This window comes from Triticum dicoccoides, chromosome 2A (assembly GCF_002162155.2).
Source record: "Triticum dicoccoides isolate Atlit2015 ecotype Zavitan chromosome 2A, WEW_v2.0, whole genome shotgun sequence".
Taxonomy (NCBI): Eukaryota; Viridiplantae; Streptophyta; class Magnoliopsida; order Poales; family Poaceae; genus Triticum; species Triticum dicoccoides.
Window position 1 is genome coordinate 632,845,108 of NC_041382.1, and position 9,393 is coordinate 632,854,500.

The 9,393-nt window shown below is 44.4% G+C and overlaps 1 pseudogene; it reads right to left on the reverse strand.

Annotated features, from left to right (window-relative positions):
• Positions 1–690: 690 nt before the first annotated feature.
• LOC119358028 lies at positions 691–1,854 on the reverse strand (annotated as a pseudogene).
• Positions 1,855–9,393: the final 7,539 nt, after the last annotated feature.

Below are 9,393 nucleotides of genomic sequence, written 5' to 3' on the forward strand. Positions count from 1 at the left end.
ATATACTATATGTATAATCATATAAAAAGAATTTGAAGTTCAGAAGTTTGCAGATATGTCTCTAGCTATTTTTTCTCAAGAAATAACATATACCCACATACATGTATAATAATCATAAAAAGAATTCGGAGTTCAAAAGTATAGTTTTGCATAATTTCCCACGCCCAGAACAACTTTATCACGGCCAGTCATGAGCTGCCTTCTCACGCGCCGCTAAATCTCCAGCCCCGGCACAACTTGCATGTAATAGTATTATACATATGTGAGGATTGTGTAGCAGTGATGTGGAAGTGTTACTTTAGAGTTGGGATCACAAGACTCGCTGTGGTTCTTGCGTCGATCTCTTTTGCTTTCTGCTATTTTTTGTCTATAAGACTTGCTCTGGAAGGAGTTCATTGCATTGTTTGGTGCCTTACATTTTCTTCTGAAATGTGTATGCAAGGTCTGAGATTTGAGCTATACATGCCTATAATGAAGAAAACTTTGCATAAGAAAAATCTGTACTCAAACTTGATTCTGCAGTTTGATAGAGAAAATATGTGTTTTGCATTTGAGATTTGACCACACACGCATACATTAGTGGCAGACTTTTGAAGTAAATAAGATGTCTCGATCATTCATATCTCTATTTTTTCTCAAGAAATAACATAAACCCACACACAAAATTACACTACTAAGTTATATGTGTAATCATAAAAATAATTCGAAGTTCAGAATTTCCCCCGCCCGGCTGAATGGCCAGCTGACGGTGGCCGGCGGGTGAGCTGCCTTCTCACGCGCCGCTAAATCTCCTCCCGCCAGGAAGCGTTGCATCCGCTCGGAGTCCGTGGCCTTGACTCCAATGCCTGGACAGCCGGAACCACCGTGTCTTCGACGAGCTCCGCGTACGGTGACATGGCCGACCCGTGGTCCAGTGTGTTCCTTAGGACGACGAACACGTCCAGCCACATGGCCGGGTCCCAAAGGGGCTGCCACCTTTGGAGCACCGGGCCAAGGAGCGGCGCCACGAGCACGCCCGCCGTGTTTGTGAGGCAGTACGTCTGGTACTCCTCCGGGAACTTCTTCAGCCTTATGAATTCCAAGATGAGGTCGCCCGCCGTCAGCTCTCCCGATTCATTTTTGTCGTGCACCAGCGCCACGACCTTGATGATCACCTCCGCCGCGTCCACCACCATATGCTCGCCGTCGTCCAGGGCACCAGCTTGCAGCTCCCGCACTTCAGCGAGACAGTGAGGATTTTCTCGCAGAACTCCAGGCCTTGCTGCCACGATCCGTCAGCGTCGCCCATCTCCCAGTCGTTGTAGACCGCTCGAGAGATTTCGTCCGCGCACTGGTCAGCTCCCCATTTGGTCGGCAAGGTTTCCGGGACCTTGTTGGGAAGTCTGTTGTCGTATGATCCTTCTCCCTCGGCGCCGAGCCGCCGACCGTGCCGAAACCAGCGCTCTCTGGCCGCTTTACCACCTTCACAGGAGATGTGATGCCCTGGCAGTGCTTGCCGAGGCCAGAGCCGGACCCGACCTCATAGTTCATGCGCCTCATCATATTTACCACCGTTGTGTTGTTGAAAACCGGGCTCTCAACAACAGGCTGGGGCTTCCATGTCGTTGCCGGATCATAGTGCTGCCTAGTGTAGCGTTGGTGATGGTGTTGAGGAGAGGACGGACCTGCAGAGCTGGCGGCGACGAATAGGACGCGTCCGAAGAGGAGATCGCCGGGGCCACATGGACGCTTGTGCTGGGGCGACGGACGGCTGCCCGAACCACCGGACTCAGAGCCCGTGCGGTCGTCGTGGCGGTAGGTGGAGCCGCCGCTCTCCATGACGTTGCTCGACTCATCAGCGCCAGCGGAGGCCATGAGCACGTAAGTAGGATTTCTTCGCGGGTGGAGAATGAAGATTGGAGAGGGAAAGACTGGTGAAACCGTCAAGGAGACTAGGAGAGTGTGTGGTGCATTTCCCCATCGACATTGCTGCCCTTATATAGGAAGTCAGGAACAAAGCTTGTTTGGTAACCTTTAACTGTAAGGAGGCCCCACTATGTTATATGCGGAAAGAAACGCAACGAGTTTGGAAACCTTTAAACGCTAGGGTTAAGGAGGCGCCATATGTTACCATATACTAATGCAGAAAGAAGCACACAAGCGAATGTGTATGTGTACGCACGAACAAAATATCAATTTCTATTGACGCTCCAGAATTGCGCTCGCGTAGTATTTGTATCTATCGTGTTTGAATTAGACCGTGTTCAAGGGCTTCCTTGTTCGAATACAATGCATTTTCCCGCTATTGAACATGATGTATAACTGAATATCCCGCGCAATTCCATCACTTGCATGACTTATGAAACCATGCCCTCTGGACATATATAATGCTCATAGTATAAACGTATGCTCCGAAGATCGAATACAATTGTACATTCATCCTACTTCGTGTTCTTTTTTTCTACACTTATTCCTTTGGAGCATCTCCAATAGGTGGCCTATAATAGGGCACCAAAATGTGACTCAAGTAAATTTTGCAACACACAGAACTATTTTAAACAACAACAAGGACTTCCAACTTTAGTAGATGCCCTAAAAATAAATTATTGTTGTTGAAAGCATATTGCATACATGAATTCTAACAAACATCCAAACGTTAGATTTAAACCTTAAACACAAAACTTCACCATAATACTTGATCAAACATAAAAGATCACTACTACTCTACTCGTCCAACACATGGTCGGTGTCGATTGAGCCCCAATATGCCAGGGTCTCCTCTTGATCAGAGGTGGACTCCTCCTCTGACGATGACGAAAGGTTGACCACCATCGATGGTCCAGACTCGTCCTCCTTCTTCACCTCCTTCTTCGCGTGGTATCGCTTCTAGAAGATTTCCACGAGTAAAATGCACAGAACCACCACTTTCGTGTCATAGCTCTCAGAAAACCACCACTTTACAAAACGTGACACTATGCACCACACCGGATAATTGACATTGGCAAAAAACATTGAACCATTTTCTAAGCGCGTTTTGATGTGGCCGACCGAAGACGACAACGGTGGAAGGCGCGCCTCTAACGGCCATTAACGGTCGTATTTGTTTCGCTCGGGACGAAGCTGTTGGGCTGGGTTGGGCGATGTTTGCTGGGCTGGGCACGTTCGATCGTTTGCTAGGCTTGGTCGGGCGCGTTCGATAATTTCTATTTACTGGGCTGCTGGGTCGTGCTCTGCTTGTTCGATTCTTCTCAGGAAAAAAAACACAAGGGTAGTTCGATCGATTGACTGCGCCTGTTCGGTTTCTCCAGAAAACCCCAGTCTCCACACATACAATGCATTCATTCACATTCACCCTCCTTGCACAGATAACCACCACTCTCCATCGCTCCTCTCCATCCAACTTCCTCATTCCCACCCAAACCAAAGAAATCCTCTATCGCGCCATGGTATTTGGCCTCGGATGGGACCAGGCACTGCAGGAGAACTTCGACGGCGATAGAACCACGCTCTCCTATGCGCCCGAGGTGAGCACCTAGTACAACAGCGTTGCAATCCTCAAAAATCATGCACGTGCAGTGAGTGCGGCCGCCAACCATGCATGAGCAGTACGCCTGATTGCCAAACCTCCACCGCCCACTGATTGAGAACCTCGTATGGGCGATGGGGGAGGCTAGGGATTCCCTGGATCCATAATAGAGGGCACGCTGGTACATGTACGAGAACCGCGACCAACTGTGCGTGGACTACGAGCTCGACAGGGTGGTGCCAGTGCTACCCATCGTTCTGATGGAGATGGAGCCGCCGCAGATGGAGCAGCAGGTGCAGGTGGAGGTGCTATAGATGGAGCAGCAGTAGATGGAGGTCGAGACAGGCACAAGCAATAGGAGGAGTGAAAGGATCGAGAAGAGGTGTCTAGAGGGGGGGTGATTAGACACAAAGTGCTAAAAGTTGCAGTTTTTATTTTCTTAAGTTGAAGTGGAGTTTAGGCACAAGTTTAACAAACACAATACATATCAAGCAAGCATGCAAAGAGTATATGAGCAACGGAAAGTAAAGCATGCAACTTGCAAGAATGTAAGGGGAAGGGTTTGGAATATTCAAACGCAATTGGAGACACGGATGTTTTTGTCGTGGTTCTGATAGGTGGTGCTATCGTACATCCACGTTGATGGAGACTTCAACCCATGAAGGGTAACGGTTGTGCGAGTCCACGGAGGGCTCCACCCACGAAGGGTCCACGAAGAAGCAACCTTGTCTATCCCATCATGGCCATCGCCCACGAAGGACTTGCCTCACTAGCGGTAGATCTTCACGAAGTAGGTGATCTCCTTGCCCTTACAAACTCCGTGGTTCAACTCCACAATCTTGTTGGAGGCTCCCAAGTGACACCTAGCCAATCTAGGAGACACCACTCTCCAAGAAGTAACAAATGGTGTGTTAATGATGAACTCCTTGCTCTTGTGCTTCAAATGATAGTCTCCCCAACACTCAACTCTCTCGCACAGGATATGGATTTGGTGGAAAGAAGATTTGAGTGGAAAGCAACTTGGGGAAGGCTAGAGATCAAGATTCATATGGTGGGAATGGAATATCTTGGCCTCAGCACATGAGTAGGTGGTTCTCTCTCAGAAAATGTGTATTGGAAGTGTAGGTATGTTCTGATGGCTTTCTCCACGAATGAAGAGTGGGTGGAGGGGTATATATAGCCTCCACACAAAAATTAACCGTTACACATAATTTACCAATCTCGGTGTGACCGAATTGAGAAACTCGGTCGGACCGATTGAGCAAATCTAGTGACCGTTAGGGTTTTCGATGGGACCGACTGGATCAACTCGGTGGGACCGATGTGCTAGGGTTAGGGTAAATTCAAAACTCGGTTTGACCGATTACTCAAACTCGGTGGGACCGATTTTGGTAATAAGTGAAACAGAGAGTTGGCCAAGCAAACTCGGTGGGGCCGATTGCATATCTCGGTGGGACCGAAAATATTGCAGTAGGTAACAGAGAGTTTGCAAGCCCATCTCGGTGAGACCGAGATCCTATCAGTGAGACCTAACTGATTAGGGTTTCTGGCAGTGACTATGTCAACTGAACTCGGTGGCTCCGGATAGAAAGAATCGGTGGGGTCGAGTTTGACTTTTGGTTTAGGTCATATGTGGATGTGGGAAGATAGTTCAGGGTTTTGGAGCATATCACTAAGCACTTTGAGAAAGCAAGCCATTAAGCAACACCTCATCCCCTCTTGATAGTATTGGCTTTTCCTATAGACTCAATGTGATCTTGGATCACTAAAATAGAAAATGTAGAGTCTTAATCTTGAAGCTTGAGCTAATCCTTTGTCCTTAGCATCTTGAAGGGGCTCCACATCCTTTAGTCCATGCCACTTAATTTGTTGAACTTGTCTGAAACATACTAGGTAAAAGTATTAGTACAACAAGATATATGTTGTCATTAATTATCAAAATCACCCAGGGAGCACTTGTGCCACTACAACATGACCCCCCTTATAGAAATGCTTTTTTCCGTATCTAACTGTCCATATATCCGTTGTTAGTGTATTTACCAACGGTTTGGGATGCGTAGCCTTATCCAGTGTTGCTAGCGCATAGTGCAATGCTTATACTGCCGTTGGTAAAAGGGACCGTTGCAAGAATGCTACACATACTACACACTTGCGCAACACTTATATACGTTGGCGCTTAATGCACAGGAATCAAGATCCAATTGCTTGGCAACGAAGAATTTGCAACGCTTCATGTGTTCGTATATATAATGTGAATATATTGCCAACAATTAAATTAACTCTCCATGTAATAGTGATAATTATGTATTTCAAGTGAACAGAAAACAAAAGAATATACTCACAATAGGAAGAAATTATATATTTGATAAATCTATTGGATTACAATAGTTGATATTATACGAGGAACATCATAGAAATGTGATGCGTAATCTAAATGTTTTCTTGACACTGAAACTTAAACTAAAAGCATACATCAACATCCGTACAATTTATCTAAAACTAAACCGGGGAACATCATCCCTACAACTTAACCAAAACTGAAAGCCTCCATCATCTTCATCATCACCATCATCATCGTCACTGCAGTATACTTGCCACGCACCCATATAATCATCCATTTAACTTTTGAATCTACAGACAAAAAAACACAAATTAACTGTTAACACACAATGCATTGACATGATGCAAGAAGTGACAGAGGCAGGATATTAGCCATTGTATCTGTTGGTATATCTCTATATGTGAACTCCAGAAATTCATCTACACCAGCTGAGTAATGTGGACTTTCTCTAGGAAATCGCAATAGTAATTTGGCGAATTCTAAATGCATTGCACACTGCATAAAAATAACAAATATTACTGTAGTTGTAACCATGAATGAACAACACAAGCTTAACTTGTAAACAAAGTTCCTATCGTCGTACAACAAAAATTCACAATTATCTTGTTTTTCAACAATGCAAGGATCCTCCTCCGAGCCTCTCCAACATACCAAGCAGAATTTTCTTCAAGCATTGTAAAAAAAGGCTAGTGAGGTTATTCTACCATGCACACTAGACATGATGTATCGACCAGACCTCAAACAGTCTGATCTCTGTGCTCCGGTGTCATCCCTGGATCAGTAATGCTGACACCACACAGTACTCGGAGGATTTATAGCAGAGTAGCAATCACACACTTATTACATCTAGTGTCTCAAAAGAGAACTTATTACAATAAATATGGCTTAAGGCCATCTAATAACGATAACAGCGGAAGGCTTGAAAGATAAGTGAGTCCATCAACTCCAACGGCATCACTGAGTATAGAACCACGACCTAAAAACTCCTTAATCGTCGTCTGAAAAGTCTGCAACATTAATGTTGCAGCCCGAAAACGGGTCAGCACATGGAATATGCTGGCAAGGTAACACATAGAGAGCAATTGAATGAAACAACTATACTATATGCATATTTGGCTGGTGGAAATCTCTATGGTTACAGTTTTGCGTAAAGCCAATTTTTCCCTGCTTCAAAGGAATAAAATTTAATTACTATCATGGTGGTTGTTAAACATTGAGAATGGTTGACAGCATCCTCAATCCCAATTAAACATTATCGTTAAAATTAACCCAACAAAATTAATTTAGAGTAACATGTTGAGATTCACATGAAAATCCAGGTACCAGATACTCAAGATGTCCATAACCGGGGACACGGCTAACCATGATTAGTTTATTACATTCTGCAGAGGTTTGCGCACTTTTCCCCACAAGACTCGATCGCCTCCGTTTGTTTTCTCGCACTATAGGGTGTTTGAGAAGACGGATGACCGAGACATAGTCTTTCAGAAGCGCTAGCACCTTACGATCGTGTAGACCGTACCACCTACATCCCCTACATCTGCTAGTCTACCACTGTAAGAGTTCGCACGACTTAGTCAACTATGCTAGAGCCCATAATAGCTTGTGGATGCACACGGAAGTTTCTTGTATGAATAGTCTCGTGATCCCTTTGAGTCTGGGTGGCGGTCCAAAAGAAAATAGGCAAGTCCTGGAATACCCAGGTGCCTCAATCCACCCAGATGTGTGTTTAAGTTGCCACCTTAGATAAACCATTAATTAACAAACTCACATCTGTCATGGATATCACTCACCCAATCCACGTCTACTAGCATAGCATGGCATAATAAGCAAACGTAGAAGTAACTCCCAAAGGTTTGATAATAAACAGGTAATAGGTACTACCTCATCTACTTCCCATCCCACAATTTAATTAGATCCTAATCATGCAATGTGTGAGGATTGATCTAATGCAATAAAACTGGGTAACAGAAAAGGTATGAAAAAAGTGTTACTTGCCTTGCTGATGATCCGCGAAACCTAACGATTCGAAGTAACAGGCAGCGCACTCCGGGTACTCTATCGCAAACAAACAAACAAGCATACAATAAGTACTCATCTAATGCACATGTAAAACTCAAATAAGAGATCTAACCAGATGGTTCAACTTAAGAACTCCGGTTGGCAAAAAGAATCAAATCGAACGAAGCAACGAAAGTCAAACGGCGAAAGAAAACAACTTCGTTCTAGTAATCTGTATCTAGGGCAAATTTTATAGTAGCAAAATCTTGTTTAAGTTGGTTAAACGGATAGAGGGTTTTGAGACGAATCCCTAGGCGCTTGAATCGTCTGATTCCGATAAACGAGCGAAAAGTTAAACTAAAACGAAAATCGGATCAGGAATCGCGATCAGAAAAATCGCGGATTTAATCCGAGAAAAAGAAAAACGACGAACGCCGACTTTTTTTCAGCACGGAAAACGAGGCGCGACGAACCTCGGCGGTGAGATCCAGCGGCGGCGGCGGCGGCGGCGGCTTAGGGCGCTTTAGGGTTTCCCCCGGGGTCGGGCCTCGGCTTATAAAGGCCTCCCGATCGGTGTCCAGGTCGGACACGGCCCGTTAAGTCGGTTCGTTTTTTTTAAAATATTCCACTCGGAAGAAAAATAAAAAGGAATACTAAACGGACTCCAAAAATTCCGAAATAAATTTTCACGGGCTTCTAAAATCAAGCCACACAAGGTGAACATTTATTTTGGACCTAAATGCAATTTTGAAAAATGCACTTTTTTCCTAAATTCAAATAAAACACCGAAAAACTCCGAAATAAAATCTTATTTGATTTTATTATTAAATCCTCAATATTTCTTTATTTTGGGAAAGTCATTTTATTCCCTCTCATCTTTTTGTAATAGAAATAATTGACGATAAAATAATTAAAATCAAATTATCCTATTCTCAAAATTTGAGAAAACTCAAATATGAAAATAACGAAATCCCCAACTCTCTCCGTGGGTCATTGAGTTGCGTAGAATTTCTAGGATCAACCAAAATGCAAAATAAAATATGATATGCAGTGATGATCTAATGTATAACATTCCAAATTGAAATTTTGGGATGTTACAAACCTACCCCCCTTAAGATGAATCTCGCCCTCGAGATTTGGGTTGACTAGAAAATAGGTGAGGGTGGTCTTTGAGCAAGTCTTCCTCTCGCTCCCAGGTGGCTTCATCCTCTGTGTGGTGACTCCATTGAACTTTGCAAAACTTGATAACCTTGCTGCTAGTGACTCAGCTGGCAAACTCGAGAATCTTGACTGGTTTCTCCTCGTAGGTCAAATCGTTATCCAACTGAATAGTTTCCAAAGGCACTGTGTCTCTCAACGGTATATCAGCCATCTCCGCGTGACATTTCTTTAACTGAGAAACGTGGAACACATCATGTACTCCTGACAATCCTTCGGGCAATTCCAACTTGTAGGCCACTTCTCCCATACGCTCCAAAACTCGATATGGTCCTACAAATCGTGGTGCTAACTTCCCTTTTACTCCAAAACGCTTTGTTTCACGAAG